Here is a 26,852-nt window from a genome sequence, read left to right as displayed (position 1 = left end):
TGCACTCTAGCATGCAAGCAAGCATCAAGTATGTAAGAATAGTGCAAGCAAGCATGCATTCGAGCATGCAAGCAAACATGCACAAGCATGTAAGTAAGCATTAATTATGCAAGAATGTTGCAAGCTCTGCTGCAAGCAAGCATGTAAGCAAGCATGCAAGCAAGCATGCAAGCAAGCATGCAAGCAAGCATGCAAGCAAGCATGCAAGCATGCAAGCAAGCAAACAAACATGCAAGCAGGCATGCAAGCAGGCAAACAAATATGCAAGCAGGCATGCAAGCAGGCATGCAAGTGAGCATGTAAGTGAGCATGTAAGCAAGCATGTAATATGCAAGAATAGTGCAAGCAAGCATGCATTCGAGCATGCATTTCAAGCATGCAAGCAAGCATGAAATTTTGCAAGAAATATGCTAGTAGTAAGCATGCATTCAAGCCTGCATTCAAGCGCAAGCAAGCATGCAAGCAGCATGCATTAAATCATGCAAGCAAGCGTGAAAGCAATCGTGTAAGCAAGCATGTGATTATGCAAGAAATGGTGCAACAAGCAAGCAAGGCAGCTTTTTAACACATATTATTAAGTCAGCTCAGTCAGCCCGCGTTAGAATACAAAAAACAAACTTTTGGTCATCCCTGGGAATGGCAATTTTTTTCGGATAAAAAATTATCCTATTATTTATTCTGGACCTCTAATATGACGTATGCAAAATTTCATAGGAATCGGTGCAGTAGTTACGGCGTAAGCGTAACAAACAAACAAACAAACAAACTCACTCCCCTTATATAATATAGGATAACAAATTTAAAGTTATTCTACCACTGGGAGTGGATCAAAATGAACTTCAATGATTTGATCCGTGTAGGACCAGTTAACTAAAATCTTATAGAAAACATTGGACTGTTACCGTAACAACTTCAAAAAACTCTGTCTGAAGAAATAGCGTTTAAATCCAACATTTTCAATTTGCTCTCTTACATAATAAACGACGCTGCAAACATCATTTCAGATCAAAGCAAACAATGGCCGAGGCTTTAAGGAAAAGATGTGTCGAATTCGATCAGGACGCAAACTTGTGATACCAGGTGTTTACCATCCAAGGAACAGTAAGTAGATAATCAACTTCGTCTCTATCAGAGGTCGTTGAAGTTAGTTCACGTTTGAAGTAATGCGCATGGGCATAGGAAGTTACTAATCTGCCTTAGTGAAAAAAATGTTGGTTAGTACCTACGGTCATTCAAGGCCACTATGGAACCATTTCACAGTTAACGTCATATTGACATCGCATTAATTAACAAGGAAAATCGTAATGACTTTTCTTTTGAAAAGATTCCATGGTGGTTCATGAAAATTAAATCCTTGACCTTACATCATTCCCTCTAGCAGATAAAATTACAAAAAACAATACATCAAGGAGCTTGTGTCTGGACCTTTAAAAGGCTATGCAACCCAAAAAAACTGTTTCCTATTACACAGGTATTTCTATTAACTCTGGCTGTAGAAAAGCTTATCTATACCTTTCAGAATATATCCAGCACAATTCTCAAAAATACAAACTTCCTACAACGTGCAGTATTCAAGAACGGAGAGTCAACATACCCATTACAGCTCGGCCAAATTTTCAGCATTTTAACAACCTGGTTCATTACAATGGTGCAAACGAGATGGCGATGGACCATTATTAACTTCACCATGGCTTACATCTTAAACTGGTTATTCTTTGGATGCCTTACTGGTCATTGCAACGGGCCATGGAGATTTCAGTAGCACGCAGATTTAAACGGTACAAAATGGATGCCTGCATTAGAAACATATACAACTTCACCCTTCATTTCTTTTCAGATTGAAGTTGATACCACAGTTGCTTATGGACATAGGAAAAAACACTAGCTTGTTCCGCTGTAATTGTTATGTGATGCAATGCATTACAAGCTCTATCTTTAAGTCTTTTATGGTTGCATACTCTTTGCAAAATTAACTCGACCTAAAGCTCGAACGCAAACCATTATTTTAGTAAAAACGCCGTAATTAACTCTAGAATAATAAAAATGTGTTTCATCTTTAGAGTTGGTAATAGGACTTCAAGAATACTCAATATAAAGCTTTAATGTATGTTATAAGAATGGATACAGATAAAGATCTTCTAGATGAATTTGAGCAGTTGCCTGATGTTGAATTGGATGGTTGTGAATCAACTTTCTTCTGGCCTGTGTCTGTGATACATTATTATAAAAAATAGTCCATTATAATATTTCAGCACCTGACTTGCTGACTGGTAATATAGAAATATTAGTAGTTTTTGAAGGTTTTATTGAGTCGACAGGTCAGCCAGTGCAAGCGAGGTCGAGTTATAATCTAATGAGATAAAATGGTCATAGATTGTAAAATGGTAGATTATGATGCGTAAAGAATTTATATAATGTTGATTTTTCTAAATTAGGTGTAACTGAGAAGTATGATACTCCTTTGTGCTCAGTGTGTGAGTATGAAAGTGTTTTATCAGAAATAAGATGAAGGTTGTAAAAGTAGCTAGAAGGTAGGTAATTAAAGTATCTATACTAAAATTGATCTATCTCTACTTTTAACTATATTGTAACTGATAGGTATAGTAAATTATGAGAAACGGTCTTGGAGTAGAAATCGAAGTAGAACCTGAAAATAAATTATTGTTAAATTTAAAAGTGTTTTTTTTGTGTAAACACGCTTTCTGCATTATGATGAAAAATAAAAACCGACCAAGTTAAACTCAGTCTCATGCACCGAGGGTGCTATACGTGTACTTTTATTTATTATAATTTATTAACAATAATAATTATTTTAAAAACTCAGTTTACATCACTTTTAATTATGAACTAAAATATACTGTAAGAGAAATATTTATAACAAAAGCCTGAACTAGGATTCCCTGTGCTTCAGGAAAATTAGTATTTAGTATTAGGTAGTAGTGTTTATTAGGTAGATTGGTTACTGACATAGACAGACATACAGAAAAAAAAACCGATCAAGTGCAAGTCGGACTCGCGCACCGAGGGTTCCATACAAATATTTTTATTATATATGATGTAACTAAAAATGTATGCTTTTCACAATTATTCCTTTATCTGTGCTTTAAGACGTTGCTTCGTAACAAATTTCAAGATTCTGATTTCACGACAAGTACCCTTTAGGTTTTGATTTCCTTGCGAGTGTCGAAAATTTGCAGCATAAACGATTTTTGATTGCGTTGGCTTAAAAGTTTGATTTTTTCACAGCTCCAAGGGACAGTAGACTTCAGTATTTGATATGAATTTCAGCTTGATACCTCCACGCGTTCCGGAGAAAAAGGTTCTTGACAGACAGACAGACGGACAACAAAGTGATCCTATAAGGGTTCCGTTTTTTCCTTTTGAGGTACGGAACCGTAAAAATTTAAGATTTTCAGTTTTCTTTTTGGTTGAACTACAAAAGCTACAAGTTTTTCATATAATATCAAATTAAAGTTTCTAGGACAGCTTGAAGTACCCTTTCTAGGTTTAGATTCCCCTTTTGAAAAGAGTAACTCAAGTGTTTTTCTGAAGTTATAGGCGAAATTACATTAAAATGCCAAAAGCATTTTGGTTGGTAAGAAACCATGGTTGTGCGAACTAGGCACATAGAATTATTTATAGTATTAGTATAGTATTATAATTTAGAGTACAGTGCTGCATTCTTCCTAAAATATTTTGTCGGCTTATATTGCATAGATATGACAATTTGCTATTGATTTTTTGAGGCACACTGTAAGAGTTTTTTTCTCAACATAATCACAATCAATAATCTCTATGTACTCGTATGTACCTGTATTTTCTGTACTGCTTATGATGTATTGGTGTTCAATAAAGAGTCATTGTATTGTATTTTTTAATCATCAATAGGTATTTACTAGTGATGTAAATGTGATTATCCGCTTTCGCATGAATTCACATTCGCAAATGGTCGCGTGAAAATGTATAAAAATTAGCTCTGAAATGCGAAAATAATTATTTACAAATAAATCATATCATGACTATAATAATTACCTATTAATATTTTCAGGAGTCGCAGTTCGTTGCCATAGCGTGTTTTTGAGAGTACCCAAATAAATAAATAAAAAAAATATCATGGGAATCTAAGCAAAACTTGTACTATGGATACTAGGCAATGGATAAACATAATTATATAGATAGATACATATTAAACATCCAAGACCCGAGAACAAACATTCGTATTATTCATACAAATATCTGCTCCGGCCGGGATTCGAACCCGGAACCTCAAGCTCCGTAGTCAAGTTCTCTAACGACTGGGCCATCCGGTTGTCAAAACCCTATATAACCTAACCTAAGTAGAAATATTTCAGACATCATCATCATCATCATCTCAGCCTGAGGACGTCCACTGTTGGACATAGGTCTCCCCCATAGACCTCCAGTCGCTTCAGACATAAACATACAGACAGAGATTTCAGACAGCTTTAAACTCGAAGTTGACTAAAAATCACAAAAAATCAAAGATATGATATATTATAACTCTTGAAACTTAATAGATAACTGATTTTTTATTAAGAACATCAGTTTTTAGGTAGCTGCGCATGAAATTATCAATATTTGGCGCTAGTAATACTAACACTCTTCTTTTTAGTTAAAAGAAATAATAATAATAAAAAAAAAAAAAACCCAGCCTATATACGTCCCACTGCTGGGCACAGGCCTCCTCTCAGAATGAGAGGGCTTGGGCAGTTAGTTCCCACGCGGGCCCAGTGCGGATTGGGGACTTCACACACACCATTGATTGCTTCGCAGGTTGTACAGGTTTCCTCACGATGTTTTCCTTCACCGTAAAGCTCGTGGTAAATTTCAAATGTATTTCGCACATGAATCGAAAAACTCAAGTGGCAAGCCGGGGTTTGAACCCACGATCCTCTGCTTGAGAGGCCATAGGTCAAACCACTCGGCCACCGCGGCTTTTTTGGGCTTAAAAGAAATAAATAAAAAAAAATTAAAAGCTTATATTCGCATTTTGCACTAGCGAATATCACAATTGAATATTAACGTTAGCGAATATTAGAGATATTCGTTACATCACTGGTATGTACGAAGCGTGGCGATCACGTTTTACATTGCTTCAGCGCGCTGTTCTGAGTTGTATTTAAAATGAGTGCGATGCTAGAAAACTCAATTCTTTTGTTGAATCCTTCAAACAGTTTTGACGATTGGAACACTCTACCTGCCAAAGTATTGAAACTAACCGAATTTGTGCAGGTTTCCTCACGATGTTTTCCTTCACCGCAAAGCTCGTGGTAAATTTCAAATATAATTCGAAAAACTCAGAGGTGCGAGCCGGGGTTCGAACCCACGACCCTCTGCTTGAGAGGCGATAGGTCATACCACTAGGCCGCCACGGCTTCTAAAACTAACTAACTGAATCCCTCCGCCATATTTTTTTCGCGAACGCCATTTTGAAATATTATATACCTTATGTCACTTTGACAGTTGACAAATGGAATGCTTTCACATACGAGTATGTTGAAATCAATCCAATCCGTTTAGGCTACAGGGAACCAAAGAAATAGAACACACATACTTATCGCTCCAAAACATAACCAAACTTAGGGTAGTCCGGTAAAACTCTGCATCCACATCGAGATCCGCGGATAGGACAAATCCAGCATTCGTAACGTGCGTGCTGATGAGGGCTATCGCGTATGAATTTGCCGCTAGAGGCGCTAGTGTAGCGAGAGGTCTCCGAAATGTCTAATGTCACTGTTTTTGGGCGAGCTACGCGGTTTTTTTATAATAAGAATAAATTTGTGAATATTTTGCAATACCTGAAATTAATTATGGCAAATGTGTATGTAAACTCTTTATTGTACAAAATAAGTACACAAACACAATTGACAAGCATAAATTGACAAATATGCGTTACGTGGCAATGAATGTCTGTGTTTTGAGACAGTTTTGTCTTTCGAAAACCTTTGTCCTCCCTTTTTTCCGAACAAAACGGGAGTACGCAACACTGTGGCATGCTCGATATTTTTATGGTACGGTGTTAAGTTATTAAACATGATTTAAATGTAAATTTAGCTTTCACGCCCGTAATAACAAACTGACCTATATACTTCAGGTAAGAACTTTGTCTACAGTGGCGCCAACTGGTGAGCACGAAAACGGTAGCCCTCATTTCATCCAGTCTTTTACATATGCGATCTACCTTACTTGACCGCAGAGACGTTATACTTTTGTTTATGATAAACTATATATGCCTGTGTCTTCGCATGCTTCATCATTCAATCCAGCATTTGAAAAATCCTGAAAATTTACTAAATTCTCATGAGAATTTCCAAAAAATACAGCCTGGTTTTTATTGACATCGCATTATAAACATCCGTGCCAAATTTCACGACTCTATAACTAGTAGATTTAGTGGATATCGGGATAAAAAGTTGCCTATGTGTTATTTCAGATGTCCAGTTATCTATTTACCAAATTACATCGAAATTCGTTCAGCGGTTTTGGCGTGAATGAGTACTTAACAAACATACACACGCAACTAGGATAAAAAGTAAGTTGTCATTGACTTTTAGATACTAGAAAGCTTAAATTTTGCTAGAATCCGAGTTTTCGAGTTCTAGGTACAATGGAGACAATAGGCACAATCTAACTTTGTAATTATAGCGAGAACCAAAACAAATGAGCCGTTAACAACAAAGCATGAGTACGAACTTGGAATTAGGGTGACGTATGGCGGAGCAATACGATACGTGACTGTACCTGATCGGGTGACAACTAATACCGTTTTATTCAGGACAAGTCAATTTTTTTTGCTCTCTGAACCTAATCAACTTACAAAAGTTGAAAATACCGGACATTGTCATTTCAAAGTTCAATATCTCAAAAAGGAGAAATACATTACGACATTTTCTCATAACTGCCAAATTTACAAAAAAACATAAAAATCTGAGGAGCCGTTTAGTTTGTGATCACAAACATTATGACAAGCAAACAAAAACCACCTAAAAATACTTTTTTTTTGTATGAGAACCACTTAAATGAATTTATAATTTTACTTTGTTCCCGCCAGTACACATACTAATTTTTTTATGAAAAAGCATTAGAAATGATCCAATTTTCTTCGTTACTAAGCCCTTGAAAAAGAAAAATCATAGATTTTGCAGCACAACCGCAACGCTAATAAATATATTAAATACACATTTCGTGACGAATTCATGTGTTTCCCTTATACAGTAAAAAAGATACATCCCTCTAGCAAACGAGCAGGGACAAACAAAAAAAGCTAAGTAAAAGTCCGGATGAGCACACTTTAGATAGAAGAATAACAAAAATCCATCCAATCCATTTGTCGTCGTGTTATTAGGAGATGTCTAAACAAGATGAAACATGCTATTTCCAATGTCTTCGAATTTCCAAACACATGCTCACCGTAAAGGATGACGTGACAGATCCGTTTGAATTTCGAATTTACATTTAAATAACCGTTTAGAAGCTGCTTTGTAATTTCTACTATATATTGAAACTGTTTGTCTTCTTATTAGTTAGGTCTTATTAACTCTATGTCATATTATAATGTTGGCTTTTGTACTTTAAAAATGAATTGGTTCAAAATATGTATTATTTTTCCATTCTACTCGGCTGGATTTTATAAATAGGAAAAATAATGCTTTTCAAACTGTTTCGTTATGTTAAATACTTACTACACAAATTTTGAAGAAACTAAGTATAATAAGTAGAAATTTAATAGTCGTGTGTGAAATGTATAAGCATTCATTCATCAGTAGGATTCGTATTAAATGTACTTAAATACTAAATCTTGCCCTTTTTTCAAACACAAGTTTCGAAATAAAAAACTAAGAAATATCACGATCGATTGAATACTTCAAGCGCATCAAACATCAAACGTTCTCATTTTAGCCTTTGTGATATTACTAAGGATTTTTTGAGGATGACGCAATTCGCCAACGAATTTCTTACCGAACAAAAATTCAATATCTTTTATAATTCAAACGTGGCCCAATCACGGTGCAGTACCCCCGTCATCACTTTTGCGACCAATAGCAACACTACACGAGTTGATGTGCTTTACACATCTATAGTAGGGGGTTGTAGAAGGTTGCAAAATTTTAGAGGTCCACTTTACTATTGCCGATCATAAGACGCGCATCTACGCTAGTTGCTGATTTTACTTCTTGGTGGCAAAAGTCAAGTAAAATTTTGCATAGTTTGCACTCTTGTTTTGTTAGAAAAAACTTTACTTTGCGTGGAAATAAAGTGTTTTGATGGTATAGACAGACGGTACGAAAAAGACTTTAATTTTGAGTTGTGAAGATAAGAAGAGTGCACGTTGAACGAAATAAATTAATTTACTCCAGTTATTGAAAATATTAAGGATAGTTCAGTTCCTGTGTTATTAACCGAAATCTCATCCTATTTATAGTGAAAGTAAAACGTGTGACAGTAAAACACGAACACGGCTAAAGCATCGCAAATTGGGATAAAATGCGTGCAAAGCTGAAGTTGGGTTTATTTATTATGTTGGCAATAGCAGTGTATGCAGACGACAAAGGACCAGTCATAGGAATCGACTTAGGTACAACATATTCCTGTGTAGGAGTATATCGTAACGGTCGAGTAGATATAATACCTAACGACCAGGGAAATCGGATAACACCGTCTTATGTAGCCTTGACGGCGATAAAATTCTTATTGGTGATGCTGCTAAGAATCAAGTAACCAGTAATCCTGAGAAAACAATTTTCGATGTAAAACGACTTATTGTAAAAACTGGAGCGATTTAAATGTTCAAAAAGATATCAAATACTTCTCTTATAAGGTTATAGAGAAAGATAATAAGCCGTATGTGTTTGTTAAAAGTGTCAAAGAGGACAAGATATTTGCACCAGAAGAAATTTCTGCTATGATTTTGAGAAGAATGAAAGACACCGCTGAAGCTTATTTGGGTAAGAATGTTACTGATGCAGTCGTCACTGTTCCAGCATATTTTAACGATGCGCAACGTCAAGCAACTAAAGATGCCGGTGTTATTGCTGGTCTTAATGTAATAAGAATAATAAATGAGCCAACCGCTGCCGCAATTGCCTACGGTCTAGATTTGAAAATAGGAGAGAAAAATATCCTCATTTTTGATTTGGGAGGAGGCACTTTTGATGTCTCGCTTCTCACAGTCGATAACGGAGTGTTTGAAGTAATAGCTACAAGTGGAGATAGTCATTTAGGTGGAGAAGATTTTGATCAACGTGTGGTAGATTACTTTATCAAGCTATTCAAAAAGAATGGTAAAGATATTAAAGCTGATAAACGCGCAGTTCAAAAATTAAGACGTGAAGTTGAAAAGGCAAAACGAGCGCTTTCTTCAAACTATCAAGTAAAAATAGAAATTGAGTCCTTTTTCGGAAGTGAAGACTTATCACAGTCTTTATCTAGAGCTAAATTTGAAGAGGTGAATATGGATCTTTTTAAATCTACACTTAAACCAATACAGAAGGTTTTAGAAGACTCTAATATGAAAAAAACCGATATTGACGAGATAGTTCTTGTTGGTGGTTCAACCAGAATTCCTAAAGTTCAACAGTTGGTCAAAGAATTTTTTGGTAAAGAACTGTCTACTGGTATAAATCCTGATGAGGCTGTGGCATACGGCGCCGCTGTGCAAGCTGGAATACTTAGCGGAGAGCAACATTATGATTCACTTGTGCTTTTAGATGTCAATCCTCTTACACTTGGAATCGAAACTGTTGGAGGGATAATGACAAAATTAATACCACGTAACACTGTTATTCCTACACAGAAATCCCAAATATTTTCAACTGCTGCGGATAATCAACAGATTGTAACCATCAAAGTCTTCGAAGGAGAACGTTCTTTAACAAAAGATAATAATTTGCTAGGAAAATTTGATTTAACTGGGATACCTTTAGCACCAAGAGGTGACCCTCAGATTGAAGTAACGTTTAACATAGACGCAAATGGAATCCTAGAAGTATCAGCGGAAGATAAAGGCACCGGTACTAAAGAAAACCTCATTATTACAAACCACCAGAACCGACTAACAACAGATGAAATAGAAAGGATGATTCAAGACTCTGAACAATTTGCTCATAACGATAAAATTCTTAAACATCGTTTGGACGCTAGAAATGAACTGGAAAGCTTCACTTACAAATTAAAAAGTCAACTGCATAAACTCGATGGTGAAATGGCAGATGAAAAAGATAAACTCATGAAAATTATTGACGAGACAATTAAATGGGTCGAAAACAATGAAAATGCAGAAGAAGAAGATTATCTCAAACAAATGAAAGCATTAGTAGATGTAATTCAGCCATTTACAGCTAAATTATATCAAACAACTGAAAGTAAAACGGACTTATAATCTTGTGCATTTTTACAACTGGTATTGTATCTTAATGAACTTAAAAAAGTAAGCTTCGAAACATCTTTTGTGGATCAATCATGTTGACTTGATTGACTATCTAAAGAATGGCAACACACCTATAATTTCTGATGTTTGTGGGAGTCATTGGAAGGCATTATTGACTTTTTTTTGGGTGAACTTCTCGTTTTTTCCTTTTATTATAATACAGCTAGCCTTTCCCCTTTTTCTCATACAAAAAGAATTGGGTAGGTCTTTCAATTAAATTGAATTTACAGGATTTTACTGTATTCTTTTAGTAATTCACAAAAGTTCTACTTGATTTCCTCGTACTGGCACAGAATCATTTCGACACTGCCAATAATATCCCCCCGATTTATCCAAATTTGCCAGATACTAACTAATGAATAATGAAATAGTAAATAAATAGCAATAAATAATAGTCATTATTAAGTTCCGAGACACATATGTATATTATATACTCGTATTAGTCATGAGTGAGAACTGAGAAAGTTTAAAATACAATAATACCAACGACATGGACGGATGACCTGGTTAAAGCCGTGGCTTCAGTGGATGTAAACCGAAGTAAGTGGAAACCTATGCCCAACAGTAGACGTCCTACGGCTGACAATGATAATGGTGAAGAAAACAAATATTAAGAAAAACCTATGTATTTTCTTCTAGATTCAGTTATCTGTGTACCAAATTGGATTTTAAAACAAAAATGCGCTTATTACAACCACCAATAGTGCCCTCTGTTCTTACCCTTTCACAAAGACAGCCATCCGCTTAGGATGATAAGGAAGACGTCACTAATCAAGTTTAGCTGCTGAATAAAGCGACTTAGTACTAACCGCCACTAACGGAGGCGGCGATAAGCTTTGAAGTCCAAGTTACAAGCCAATTGTTAAAACCCCATATTCCCCGTACATAACCATCTCACATAACCACCACTGGTAGGTCAAATTTTTTCCTATCTTATCGCTTGTTTCGCTTGCTCGGCTGCGCGTTGTGGTCGCAATTGTACTTATCACTCCCCCTCGCTTCCGGAATCTAAATTGACAGTACAAGTGACCTTACATTACCGAAATCTCTTTGAAGTAGGAAAATTTATGTCCCTTTGTGATGATGTAAAATGGTTATGTACACTCGAACCAACTGAATCGTGACCCACTGTGGAACCTTTTCGTAGAAAAAGTCATAGTGACATACATTGCTTGACAAGGAAATTTACTCTGACATTTACTGTGAGAACGGAGAATAGGGTGACAAGCACCATTTTTGTCAAATAAACTAATAGATTTTGTTAACAAATCTCGAAAAAAAAATTTGGAAATTATTTATCTATAACATTTTACAGCATGCCGCAACGAACCTGCTATTCAAAATACGAAACACACAATTAACGTTTTCCTTGAACAATGTTTCGATGTCCACCATGTTTCGCGTGTTTCGCATTGCCAATTTACTTTTAACTATTTCGCTTTTTCTTTTAACGTGTACCACTCTCAGTGAGTCTTGCCAACAATATTGTGTACGACTGACTCGTTCGTTGGCAAAGCAATTTAGGTGCCAAGCTTTGTGACAAACATACAAAATTTTTAAGTTTCAGTGCATCCGTTGTGTTTTCTAGTCAGCGTAAGTTCAAAAAGGTCAAAATCATGACTAGATAAAAAATTCCAGTAATGGATCCCGATTGTTAAAGTTTATGTTACTAAACAGAGTTTTTTAATAGTTTACTACTAGTAGTTTACTACTAGACTTGTTTTTTCTTTGTAGATTTTAATTATACAAGTTTGGATTCGATTTGTAGCATTCGAATTTTGCTATTTCTGTTTCTTTGGCTAGTTGAAGTATAATTTTATTAGTGTTTTATGCGGCTATTAACCTTAACAGTGAACAGTGATCATGCACAAATTTCTATATTGCTCTCGTGTCTGACATTTTTTAATGCGCAAGTTGTCTCCACGTGGTTTCTGGAATTTTACTATCAAGTTGCAGAAACTACAATCACCGTACAACGTCTCTCTCAAAGAGAGTACTTTGACACTGGCGAAATTGTCCTATTAATTAGGACAGAAAAGCCATATTTTAATAGAGAAGAAGTATTCAAGTTTTTATAAGGTAAGTCGGATTTTAATATATATTTTTTTAGTTTTAACTTTTATACAACGTCCTAAATGAAGAACACCACGTAATTTTTATGATTTTTAAGCAAAACCTCGGAATTTAAATTCGACTGCCAGATCTAAAGCCCAGTTTTGAGTTGCAAGAAAAATCGTACAAATCGGATTATATTACGAAGCCGCTAAAGCGAACGAGTTTGATGTGCTCAACCGAGCACGCAATGTAATACAACATGCACGACGCATTTAAGTTTCGCCTCTTTCAACAGTAGTATATTTTTACTACTAAATCTTCATTAGCTCAATCATCAAAGCCCGTTAGCTCTTAATGCCTTGGAATCTTAAGCTATTAAAAAAATCGTTAGGACAGAAGGAATGAGCGTCCACAACCAGAGAATGCCATTAGGCGATACGTGTTTGGACTGAGCACAATCCAGATATACTGCCGGGTTTAGTTTGCTACTGGCCACTTTGGTGTTTCTTGGAAAAAGTGGCGTTTGCTTCGTGAACGGGAAACAAATGACAATCGAGGGTTGAGTGTTCAAACCCAATAAATTGATCTATTAATTCGTAATTCAAATTCAAACTTTTGCATAGAGCGTCCTTTTTTCGACAGCCAGGTATTTTGACTTTTCGAGTTAGACCTCGCTACCCTCGAAATAAAGATAAAGGTAGGTGAAAAATGTAAGTGGCTTGGTTGTACAGGAAAGTGCAAAGATATCGACACGGCCACAGTTGCAAAAATATGTATACCTACACGACCTTAATGTTAGTGCATAAAGTCGTGTATACATATTTTTGTAACTTTGGCCATGTCGATATCTTTGCACTTGACTGTATGTAGTAAGTGCACAGAATCAATGGAGACTAAGGGGCTGTTTCACCATCCATTGATTAGTCTCTATTTGATTTGTTCGAATAGACGGAGACGGCATCACATTTAACCGTCAGTTAAGACTAATCAATGGGTGGTGAAACAGCCCCTAAGTCATTTTTCGAATCTGGAACGTCTACTTATCTAACAAACTACTACTATATACGAGTACAACAGGTCATTTGTTTAATTTTTTACCTACATAAGCAGTTGTGCATTGCGTTTTGAACTGAGTTAAAACAAGTTCTCGTGAAATAAAATTTGATAGAAAGCTAATTTTTGATGCAAGATTTTTGCTGACTATACTTGCATTGTCTTGTTATGATAGTTAGTGCATAAATTGAAAAGTAAAACAATTTTAACTGCAAAAACCTTTAAATTGCTATTGGACTGTTCAATGCTTAAAGCGCTTAGTACAGGAGATGGTATCACTGATTTTCCATCTCCCATAAAAATACGATGAAAAATGATGAGTGATCGCTTCAGTCGTAGACAATGTTAAGCTGTGTGTGTGTATGTGTGTGTGGGTGTATTTCGTATTTATGTGACGTTTTTGTTTTGGTATGATTTTGTAGGAACACAATAATTTTTGACATAAATAGATGTGAGTGGTGCCCTTTTCAAGAAGCATCATAAAATGACAAAATGACGAATTTTAATAAAAAATATGTTACTTCAAACAATAGCCAACAAAGTTGCTTTTTGATTATACCGGGTGTTACCTGTAATATGAGCAAAAAATTAAAAAATAGGTCGTCCTCGTCAAACTGAACAACATTGGTTCAGCGAGTTTTAAAAATAATGGAGTCATTGAATTTTCCTTTTTTCATACAAATTAAATACTGCTATCAATTTACGCCATCCTAGAACATAACTGACATCGCCTATCATGCTACAAACATCAAGCATTTTGCTTTACATTGCTTCTTCGAATAAACTTAAAAGTGTAATAAAAATTTTAAAAAGTATTTTTTTAAAGTAGCTGTACTAATGATGTCCCGGAAAAAGTTGTATCTGTTCATGTACCTAAAGAAACTCCCTTAATAAGTGCTTCGCGATTACATAAATGATCAGAAACTATGTCCTAACTTCTATTTCAAACTATGCTATTATGGTAATAATATCTCAACTATCCACGTCAGTTTGCTTTTTGCCACCAAAATGTTAAGCGATAAATTAATTTTAACTGCAATAATTGTTATAAACAATTTGGGTGTTGTCGTTTAGTTCTAAATAATAACGATTAGGATTCGGACGCCATTATTGCTTTTTGTCTCCCTCGCTGTGAGTTTCTGGACCAAGAAACTTGATAAACTTGAATCCAGTAAACTTTATCGATTCAATGATTAAAGCCCAATGTATATAGAAAGAAAGAAAGAAAGAAAATGCGTTTATTGCCAACAATCAGGTAGGTATATAATGCATATTACACAAGAAGGGTACCTACTCTAAAAATTAAGTTAACTTACTAACTATATGCGGGTTCTATAAAAGTTCGTGAGACCTGCTTTCTAATGTAGGGGTTAATGAATTTTATAAAATAAATCCCGCCTTAACCAAAAAGTATCCCCGCATGCTACTCGACCCATTAAATTGCGGCAAATGGTTCGCGCATCAGCATAATGCTGACAGTGTCAGGTCTTCATATAGGTATATGTAGCTGAGGTAGACGACTATATAGTTCCACTACAGCTGGCTCGTGCTGACCCACCGACTTCAAACTAGTAGAAAATGATTTTCAAGGTTTTTAGTGGTTTGTATCCAAAGTGCATCTCACAACGATTCCATTAAGCCCAAACACAGCATAGTTATATTATTTAACTAGCCGTTACCTGCGACTCCGTCCGCGTAGAATTCGGTTTTCCTATCCCGCGGGAACTATGCAACTTTCCGGGATAAAAACTATCCTATGTCCTTTCCCAGGAATCGGTTGACTAATGTTTCGGCGAATAACGTTTGACAACCTGTTTCATTTCGCAACTTTTCATTTCCCAACTGTTTAATATTTCTGAAACTGTAAATATTTCAGGATTTTTAAAAAACTAACCTAACCTAACCTAAAGGGTTCTACACTATGGCCCTGAAATAAATCCTGAAATATTTACAGTTTTAGAGTTTACGAAATGAAAAGTTGCGAAATGAAACATGTTGCCAAACGTTATACGTTGCGAAAAGGCAGTACTCGCCAGGAATCAAACTATCTGTATACCAAATTAAATCTGAATTGGTTCGGCGGTTTAGACGTGATAAAGTAACAAACAAACAAATAAACAAACAGACTTACAAACTTACGCATTTATTATATTATTAATGATATAACAGGATACTAGCACCCACTATCTTCTTAATCAGGCTCTGACTTGATGTTAAAAAAGCCAAAATCTTTATAGGTGCGCTTATAAAATTTGAGAGTTACCCTCGATTTTTCTTAGATCCTATAATCAGATCCTGAGCCCTTAGTGTAAGTTTTTGGTTACAAAATACGTCACGATCGCGTTCGCGTTATAATCTCAATTTGTATAGAAGCACGAACATCGCAAACGTTCCGCTAGAGGCACTGTTCGTGTTTCCATATAAATTGAGATTCTAACGCGAACGCGAACGAGACGTATTTTGTAACCGAAAACTTACACTAAGTGTACTGCCTTAGTAACAATGGGACCACCTCGGAAGTATGTCCTTAAGAACGAAAAAATAATTTTGAAATTCGGCCCACAATTGGCTCCTCCTTTTTTGAAGTCGTTTGAAAATTGATTGAAATACTCGTACTTTTTACCTTGCGAATTTACTAAACTTATAGTGTCCGGTTTATGCTTGGTTTCCACCGCGAGCGGAGCGGACACATTGATGACATGAATGATGTTAAACTTACATAGACCAACGTCATAGAAGTTCGGTGTATACCTAGTGCCATCCACGAAGACGCGTGGTTTTGTCAAAACTAGCCATTAATGTCATTGTAATAAGAAACACGGTACGCGTCATCGTGAATGACTCTACCTATAGGGGAGAACGAGGAGAGTTATGACAGAGGAGAATTGTGACAACGTCGACTTTTTGGCGCTTATTACAAGCTAGCGAACTACCTACTTCAAGACTCGAACTATCAAACGCTTGCTGTTGCGAGATCGCTAGCAGTTAATAAGTTCCCAAAAATCGACTTTATTTTTATTTTTATTTGACTGGATGGCAAACGAGCAAGTGGGTCTCCTGATGGTAAGAGATCACCACCGCCCATAGACACCTGCAATACCAGGGGGATTGCAGATGCGTTGCCAACCTAGAGGCCTAAGATGGGATACCTCAAGTGCCAGTAATTTCACCGGCTGTCTTACTCTCCACACCGAAACACACTGCAAGCACTGCTGCTTCACGGCAGGATTAGCGAGCAAGATAGTGGTAGCAATCCGGGCGGACCTTGCACAAGGTCCTACCACCTGCAAACCTTGAGTTGACTTCGTCACAACTCTCCTCGGTCTCCTAAGTACTTTCATGCAGCCGATTGTTGGACACTCCGTTGTCTGTTGGAGGTTGGATTTCTCAGGCAATCCTCGTGAGGTTATGTGAGTAACGGTTATTATACGGTATTATTTTATTTATTTAGTAGCTTTTATTTAGTTTCACCTGTTCTGGTGTCTGTCTGTCTGTCTGTAATCAAATTTTGCAAGTTAAATAAGACCAACTTCCAGTAATTGGGTTGACTTGAAATTTGGTATACTTATGTAGGTTGCGTGACAATATAATTATCTGGTAGTGACATCCTGGTAGTCTAGCCAGGATCGTCTCCACAGGACGGAACTCTTCAACGGTTAATGTAATCGACTTGAAATTTGGTAAGTATGCAAATGTAGTTTGGGTGACAATATAAAGTACAGTCAACAAAAAAAAATACACCACACACAAACATCACGCCTGTATTTCCAAATGGGGTAGGCAGAGCACACGAAACGTTACCGCTTCTGAGCCACTTTTAGCACTTTTAGGTTTCAAGTTTGACAAAAACGGTACAATAGTGACAGGTTGTTAGCCTGTCACCTACGGTAAACCTTAACCTATATCCTCAGTCGCCTCTTACAACACCCACGGAAGAAGCGAAGAAACAAAAAAAAACAGAGTTCTAAAACGATAATCTAAATAAATAAATAGTATTACTAAAATAACAAAGATAAGGTACAGAGAGGTCAGAATAAACATAAATTAATAATACATACATACCTACATAACATACTGGTGTATATTGACGATGTGTTAAATCGTAGTCAAAATACCACAAACGGAGCTAATCACGCTAAACACACGAGTTCGGAGGGACGATCGGACGTTGTTAGTGTTGTGTGTCGGTGTGATGGGGTGACAAATAAAAATGACCACGTGCGGGTTGTTCGAAGGACTCGCGCTGCTAGGCAGACTTGACACCCTACAGTTCAGTCTACTCGTGACCACGGCCACTGTTATGTGGTTGAAACGTCGAGGTAAATATTACTCGTGTGTTTCAGCGCGATAAGTCCCGTTTGTGGTATTTTGACTATGACTGAAAAATCACGAAAGTTTAAAACATTATTATTATAAACCGATGTACCGACCGGTTAACTGGCTCTAGGCACATCCCGACACAAAAATGTTGCAGTTGCAGCAAATGCATTTCCCTCAGATAACTATCCAATTAACAATAAACCGATTCCGAACGCCGATCCAAATCGGACGTGCAACCGACCAAGCAACATCATTTTAACATTTCTTACCCCCAGTTTTTATTTCTTGCACGTGGAAGGACCAAGACGTAAGCACGTTTTGAGCGGTATTTGATGTGTCGAAACGATTGTTTAATGATAGTTGAATAGCAGTTTCCTTTAGGTTATAAAGGCGCATTGGGAGATCTAGGTACGACTGTTTGTGTTTTAAACTCGAGTGTTTTTTGTTATAATTAACTCCATAACCGAGACTTATTTACGACGGAAAACAGTGTGCCTTCAAATTAATCTCTAACGATTTCGCGGAGTTATGTGAGGGCTTTCGGGGAACTATATAATTAGCTTGGTATAATCTTTATAAAATTAAATAGAATTTATTCCAGATACAAATCCATAATAAATAAATAAAATAAATTTAATTTATCTGAAATGTAAAACCAAATTAAATTGAGTTAATCCAAACAAATTAAATTAAATTTAAATAAAGAATGCAAAGTGCTCGAAAAGATCCCTTTTAGGGATAAGTTCGCCTTTGTACTATTTTTGTTTTTTTGTTTTCTTTTCTTATTATTTTTGTGTTTTATGTACAATAAAGTATTTACATCAACACATTTTGAAAAAATATGCAATTGCATTGCATTGCAACAGAGGTGCGATTTGATCATCAATTTTAAATTGAATTATAAACTCAACCTCCCTGGTTTAAAAGACATAGGTACGTACTCACATTTGCATTTATAATATTAGTAGGATATACTTAATATCAACATATTTAACTCTCATAGAATCTAGCCAGACCATTCTATAAGGTGCAAGGCGGGCGTAAAGATTCAATTACACAACAGACGCTCGCGTGTGACCGACTCACTGCAACTCATACCATAACTGCCTGCTTACCATCTATGCGACCGACGATGTTTTAGCAATTGTCCAGTGTACATTGCGCGATCTCTGTGAAAACCGCTGTGCTTTCTACGTTTTGGCAAAGTAATGAACAGAGAAATAGCTCGACGCGCCGCCGCTAAGCCAACAGCCTCTAGGCCTGTAACCTGTAGGCTAAGCGGCGGCGCGTCGAGCTACTTCTCGAGGTACTATAGAGTCTATAGTACCTACTATTATAGAGATAAAAGATGCTATAGTACCTATAGAGTTTTGGAATTTCTGGGTTCTAGATCAGTTGGAAAATAGGACAAAATGTTGAGGTACCTAGGCTGAATCGATTTTGATATAACATGTCTAAGAACCATTGCTAGAGAACCTGTATTTAATTAAAAAAAACGTATTCGAACCGGTTCACCCGTTTAAGAGCTGCTGTACCACAGACAGACACATAACGGTCAAACTTATAAATAACACCCGTTTTATGCGTCGGGGGTTAAAAATACATTATAAGGGGTGGCTATTTCATAAATAATAATCCTTAACCATCTCTATCTTCTAACGAACAAAATAACGTCTTGCCAACGACGCATGAAAAGAAGCATGATGAAAATCAGAAAAATTCAAAAATCCGCCACTCTGTCATAAGAGAAGTATCAGGAGTTATGGACGCCCTGAGTCACTCGCAAAAATTAAAATGGCGATGGGCAGGCCATGTAGCAAGAATGGGTGACAATCGCTGGGTATCTAGGCTGACGTCCGGCCAGGCCCTGCAGGCACCAGAAAGAGAGGAAGACCAAAAACCAGATGGGCTGATGACATTGTAGAAATCGCTGGTAAACTATGGATGAAAAAAGGCAATGATAGAGACTATTGGGCATCTCTGGAGGAGGCCTTTACCCTCAACTAGGAGAGGTTCGCATGAAAAAAATATATATTTTAAAACTTTTTTTATAAATTAAATTATAGTGTTTATGACCCTAATGTTTCGAACTGCTACAGGTATGCGATTAATAAAAGATTAATTTTTTTTTTATTTATTTATCTCTATCTCTCTTGTCCAAAATTCCGCAGTACCTATAAAGATCAGTCTTCTAGAAGTTAGCGTTGCCAGATATGACCCTGTGGCGTTGAGACGTGATCTTTGACTGCCTGCCTTCTGGGAGAGGCGCAGAATCACGCAACGAGCTATGGAGAGAGCTTGGATTTTTTTTACGCGATAGAATCCAGAATTAGAAAATTCGCCAAACTAAAGTCACCGACATAGCTCTACAAATATTCAAGTTGAAGTGGCAATAGGCGGGACTTCGCTCGAAGAACATAACCGCTGGGGGAGGAAAGGTCCTCGAATGGCGACCACAAACCGAAGATGGAGCGTTGGCAGGCCTGCGACTAGGTGAACTAATGAATGTGGATGTAAGGGACGAGTATGTCGGTCATTATACCATTCTTAGAGACGTTCCCTACCTTTAGACATTATCCTGATTTTTACGATGGTATTAGATGGATTTAGATAATAGGGATGTTGACACCACCAATCAACTGACGTACTTTTTATGAGCTGTCAAAACACAATTCCCCCACAGAGTTTCAATGGCAATAGCGACTTATGACGTCATAAGTCGCTATTTGTTCGCCAACTCAATCAACTAACTATTTATTTGTTTTGAAGACACAAAAATTCTAATTTTACAGTAAATCTAAAATTAATCTGGTTTTCAGGGCTAAAATAAAGCGTTTCTTTACTGGAGTCGTGCCTTCGAATTATTTTTTAATGGCGTCAACATCCCTATTTTGGTCAATAAGGGGTGAAATTAGTGTTAACTGGCGGTTAGGTGTGATGCCGTCTCTATTTGTTTTGTTCGAATAGACGGAGACGGCATCACATTTAACCGTCGGTTAACACTAATCAATGGATGGTGAAACAGCCCGTCTTTCTTCTTGAAATACACATCTAATCGTACGTAACACTTCCGTTTCACTTGGTAATAGTTCTGTGGCCTATGCCGTCTATATTTCAGTGTGCCGCAGTATAATTCACACGACCACGCTTCGGGCGTCTGACACTGTTGACCGATGTTACTATTACGTATTGTATAACTGGCCCATCGTTAGATAAAGATCGTGTGGAATGGACTACACCTGCATTCATTTCGAGGAATGATTCTTGAAAGAAACGGAGCAGAGCGGATCGGAGGAAAGCGAAGCGGAGATGTACAGAATGCATCACAAAAAAAAAACAATTTTATTGGGTCTCATTTGTATTTGAATAATGGTTGTACTTTTTTTTGGTTTTCTTTTTGGCCAGGAATGTTTTAGGCAATCCATTTGTGATAATTTGTGATGATTTGTGAAAAAAAAACATATTTAGTTTATAATAAAATAAATTTTACACTTCTCATGCTCGTTAAGTTCGTGTTTATGCTGGATTTAGGCGACATGAAATGATTTTTTATGCTCTAGTGCATAAAGTAAAATCTTCATCTAAGACCAAGGTAATCAGGCCTGAACAGCTACGAACAAAAAAGTCTCAATGTATTTTATTAAATTTTAATAAAATAAATAAATCCAATAAATTAATAAAACTAAATATTTATAATTATAATAGCAATGCATGAAAAATAAAAGGTACCTAGTAAGTGAACAATGTTTCCTCTTTTGTTATTTTATCTCCTCGCAATCGAAGTGAAAAGCAGATTGTAAAACTCGAGCATTAAACCCATTTTCTCCTCGACGTTTCTATCCACCCTTGCCGAACCGGCTCGGGTATCCATATAAACTTCTCAGGTAAAATGGCTCGTTTTATGCTCTTGTTGATCATTCTACTATTATCCAGTTAACAGATGAGTGAAGGACGTTCTTAAACGTATCCTACATATCCACGTAACTTAGTTTTATTGTTAGTTTTAGTGTTTTAGCCTTATAAGGCCTTGTAAGGTGGTGGTTCTGGGGAAACCAAATATTTTTTTCTCTTTTCTTCTTTCTTTATTTCTTTATTTATTTTTGTCTTGCATAATTGTAATACTGCAGTCATGTTGTCCTATTCTAACTAAACATTCAGGCCTTCGAACAAACTCTATGCCAAAAAAAAACCTTTAAAAGATGAAGTTTGAGTTCCCAACTGAGCTGCTATTTTAACATCGCTTTGAGAGTTGCCTAATGAGCTCCCAAACTAATAAGCGTTGGTCATTCTAGGATGAGACAACTAGCTTACAACATCCTTAATATAAACCCAGTATAAGCGGAGTAGAGCTCAAATTAGATTGCTTTAGAATTCAATATAGACCCTTGTAATGATACGCAACTTGGCTGTCTGAAAATGGGAAATTGGAAAAAAAACGTACAAAATTGAGAAAAAAATTAAATTATTGTTTTTGGCGGGCCTCAAAGGCTGGTTTCAATGAAACTTGCTTGGTTCTTGAGAAAATAATTATTGATGTAAATGAACTAAATAACACTTAAACAATTATTTTGCTTGCATTCGACCTTACGATAGGTACGTCTATTCAACAAATTTGCGGTCATGCAGCTCCTTGTGCACATTTGCATTTGGGAGAAAATTGATTTTTTTAACTTTTTGCTTTTATGGTGAACTTCCGTTGAGTTCGAAACGTGTTAGTGTAATATGATGGTGGTGAGAGTAGAGTTTGTGAAATTTGTTTATGTTCATATAGCGAGCAGGCGGAAGAGCTGCGTGAACAGTTTTGTTGTATGGACGTAGTGATAAGTGTTTTTATTTTTACTTTAACGTAAAAATTCTTAGTTTAAATAAATATATTTCAAAAGTAAAAAAAAGGGATTAGTTTATAGTTAATTGTAATAGGCGTCCACAAACGCCTCCTGATTCAACAAGTTATATATTTTTTATATCAAAAAAAGTACAAAAAAGGACATTTCAAAAAGCTTTACATAAATCATCAGGCTTTCTGTCAAGTCTCGTACCATCTGGTGACCAGATCTAACACTCAAGTCATAAATCGAGAATTCTATAAATTTCTAAAAACCCGCCAAATTCCCATTGCTCCATACCTCAGCACCTCATAACTCAATGGGCTGCATATCTACGTCATCACAGCTTGTCGTTATCCAAGCCAGGACCTTTTATCCATGGAACTGTCCATAACTTACAATCTCACGCATCCATTTAACACGAAGCTAGTAGAGTAGACTACCTTACGTAGGATATATTGTGCCGCCGGCAGGAAATTGAGTGCATGTATCAATAAGCTTGTTAAATGCTGTGGAAGGTAGTAATAGGACGATACTAGGATTGAAGGTCTTTTTGCTGTGACGTTTCCAGTATAGGCTGTAAACGATGACAGCAAAAAGAGAAACCTAGTGGTGCAAGGTGTCTTAAAATTAACCTGAGATGTATCAGCGGGTGGTTGGGTTGATTCGTCTCAACATCACTCTAAATATTTTTCAAGAACATTTAACTATCGTTAATAAGATAAATGTTTACCTTTATTGATGGATTCAAACTTGAATACCTAAATGCTGTTGAAGGTTACATTTTGAATCTAAAATTCGATGAAGCATCTTCATAGAGGTCGTCTCAAAATAACTTCACATTGCACACAGTGTTCAGTCAAACCTTGTCTGTCGAAAAATCCCGGATATTTTTTAAGACACCTTGTATTATATAATATTAGAAATAAAAGCAAAAACAAAAATACAGTCCGATAAATAAAACGTCCCGCGTCACACCAGGCCACAGAATAAGTAATAGTATAAGTACAGAAGGTTCTCTCTTTTGATGTTGACGAAAGCCGCCACTTTATATGCCTAGCCTACGTAATTTTTATTAGCAAAATCACCGCGCACCACCAAGCAACATTGAACTCTAGTGCTGCGCGCAAAGGTCGTTATTATTCAGCACCAGCGTTTTGGTTTAGGATAGGATTGTAAATCAATAAAAAAGTAACAGTCACATATTACTTAAGAGTAAATTCGGACAAATACTTATTTTTCTAGCATATTCAAATTGACGCGCCTAGGATCTCCGACGGTCACAAAATGAATAATTGTACAAGGTCGCGTGCTGAATGCGTCGTCGGCTGCCTCAAAGGTTTTGTACGCCCGCAGTGGGCATTGGTAAATCGCGAATTACCTAACTGTTCTTTTGTCGCACTCGCACTTAATATGGTTTCGAACAGAATTGGGTCAGTTAGTGTAATGTTATGTACAGAATATGAATATATAAATAAAATAAATATGAATGCAATATTTTTCTGCACTAGTCGTGAACCAGTTTCACGAAAATCACACAGCTACACGGAGCGTTACGCGGCGCGACTAGTTCGAGCGAGGGACTGCGAGCGTGCGTGCCGGGCGGTGCTCATAGCCCTAGTGAGTTAACCCACGCCGGCGTGGGGTTTTGATACTTACAGAATCGCACCTATATCGCGGAGTGCGCCGTGCCTGACCAGGCGCTAAGGTGCCCAAATACACTAGCCGTGTTGCCCGGCTGAACCGCTATAGACAACCTTTGCACCAGAAATGTATATGTGTCACTATTCTCACTACCATCTTTCCGAATAGGACATACGAGGTCCATGATGGCTAATCTTCGCAATCCCACTAGGGTTCTATATAGTCGCTCTAAAACACATTGTTTTTGCTGTCAATCTTTACGTTTCAACGGGGCTTCAAACATGTTTTTTTTTTTTTTTTTATTCGACTGGATGGCAAACGAGCAAGTGGGTCCCCTGATGGTAAGAGATCACCACCGCCCATAAACATCTGCAACACCAGGGGTATTGCAGACGCGTTGCCAACCTAGAGGTCTAAGATGGGATACCTCACGTGCCAGTAATTTCACGGCTGTCTCACTCTCCACGCCGAAACACAACAGTGCAAGCACTGCTGCTTCACGGCAGGATTAGCGAGCAAGATGGTGGTAGCAATCTGGGCGGACCTTGCACAAGGTCCTACCACCTGCAAACACGTTGGAGCTTCATGCTCAAGGAGTCTGATATATTATATCAATAGATGGTTCTGGCTGAGCGTTGCACGGAATGTTACAGTTTGTGCAGATTCGCACTTCATTGAATCGTTTTTTAACCCCCAACGCAAAAAGAGGGGTGTTATAAGTTTGACCGCTATGTGTGTCTGTCTGAGTGTCTGTGTGTCTGCTGTTGCACCGTAGCTCTTAAACAGGTGAACCGATTTGGATGCGTTTTTTTTTATTTGAAATCAGGTCTTCTAGCGATAGTTTTTAGACATGTCATTGTTTTATCAAAATCGGTTTAACCATTTTTGGGATATCGAACTTTGAAGTGACAATGTCGGGGGCTTTATACCTTTTTGTTGGTTAGGCTATTATTACATGCATATGCATATGCATATATGCATACATTTAACGGAAAACTCGTAAATTTTAAATGTAAGTCTTTGCACGTGAATTCTAGCTTGCAGTCATAAACAACTGTTTACGGGTCCATGGTGTGAAACCAATCATCATCATTATCATAATCATCATGCCAGTCTACGTACATCCCACAGCGAGCTGCGCATACGCAGACTTAGGCCGTGGTACCACGCAGGCGCAGTCCGGATAGGAACTTCACACACATAATTGAATTTCTTCGCAGGTTGTGCAGGTTTCCTTCACCTAAAAAGTCGTGGTAAATTTTAAATGTAATTTCAGACATAAATTTCTAAAAACTCCGAAATTTTAGTCTGGGTTTGAACCTAGAATCTTCTGCTTGCGAGAGCACAAGTCAAACCACTAGACCACCACAGCAAATTAACAATAAGGCTACCAAAATATTTCATAATAGTGCTGCAGGTAGGTTAGTCAAGAGCTCTTGTTAGCTTATTGTAAACCTTATTTTGAATTTATCTGGCTGCACTTTTATTGCAACAAATGTCGTAACAGGGATAGAACACATTGCTCGTAGAACTGTTAGCCATTGCTAGCGGCCGTGTAATGAAAGAATAGTTATTTGTGTCACAAGGGAGCAAAATGGTGTATTTACGGCGAGGGCGTACATGAGCGTAGCGAGGAATTCTAAAGTAGAATCCTAAGCGTAATGAGGGATTCAAGTGTTAACGCCCAAGATGAAAATAATTTTGCTCCCGTGTGGCTCATACAACTTTTCACACCAAGCATTAAGAAACTTGAAAAAAATATATCTAAATATCATTAAAGAACAACCAGCATAGAAAATAGCGTGGCTTTACAATTCTCAACTTCAAAAATTGACATTTGCAATAAAACACTTAGAAAAGCCTTGAACAGAAAAGTTGCACTTTGCTCCCTCTCGACAGGGAGGAAAAGTTACTTTTCTGAAGGAGAGGTGTGTAAAATGTATTATTAGGTCTCTATATAGTGAATGGACGATCGGGTAAAGTTTGCCGGAAAACGTTTGTGGTAACTGGCACGTCATGAAGATCCTTGAAGAAAGCTTATATCTAGAAGTAGATGTGTCCTGTAATATCATGTTGATAATGAAGAGATTGAAACAGCGTAGGTATTGCATGTGAAATGATAATATCCGCAGTAGAACTAAGGTTACCGACATAGCCCGAAGAATTGCGAAACTAAAGTGGCAGTGGGCGGGGCACATTGCTCGCAGGACGGATGGCCGATGGGGCCAGAAGGTTCTCGAATGGCGTCCGCGGACCGGGAGACGAGCTGTCGGTAGGCCTCCAACAAGATGGAGCGACGACTTGGTTAAGATCGCGGGATCGCGGTGGATGCGGAAAGCACAAGACCGGTCTGAGTGGAGAGCCTTGGGGAGGCCTATGTCCAGCAGTGGACGTCTTTCGGCTGACATGATGATGATGATGATTGCATGTGAAATGTTAAAAAGAACAATTGCAACTCCCTTTGAAACTCTTTGAAAATACGTATTTTCATCCAACACCAGCTAGAC

General features: G+C 37.2%; 2 pseudogenes; both read left to right on the top strand.

Moving 5' to 3' along the window:
- Positions 1-2,563, top strand: part of LOC141433019 (ATP-sensitive inward rectifier potassium channel 8-like) — a 3,336-nt pseudogene extending 773 nt beyond the window's left edge.
- A 5,902-nt stretch (positions 2,564-8,465) lies between these two features.
- Positions 8,466-10,399, top strand: LOC141433018 (endoplasmic reticulum chaperone BiP-like; annotated as a pseudogene).
- The last annotated feature ends 16,453 nt before the right edge of the window (positions 10,400-26,852 follow it).

This window comes from Choristoneura fumiferana, chromosome 11, assembly GCF_025370935.1.
Source record: "Choristoneura fumiferana chromosome 11, NRCan_CFum_1, whole genome shotgun sequence".
Taxonomy (NCBI): domain Eukaryota; kingdom Metazoa; phylum Arthropoda; class Insecta; order Lepidoptera; family Tortricidae; genus Choristoneura; species Choristoneura fumiferana.
This window is presented reverse-complemented; position numbering and strand designations above follow the sequence as displayed.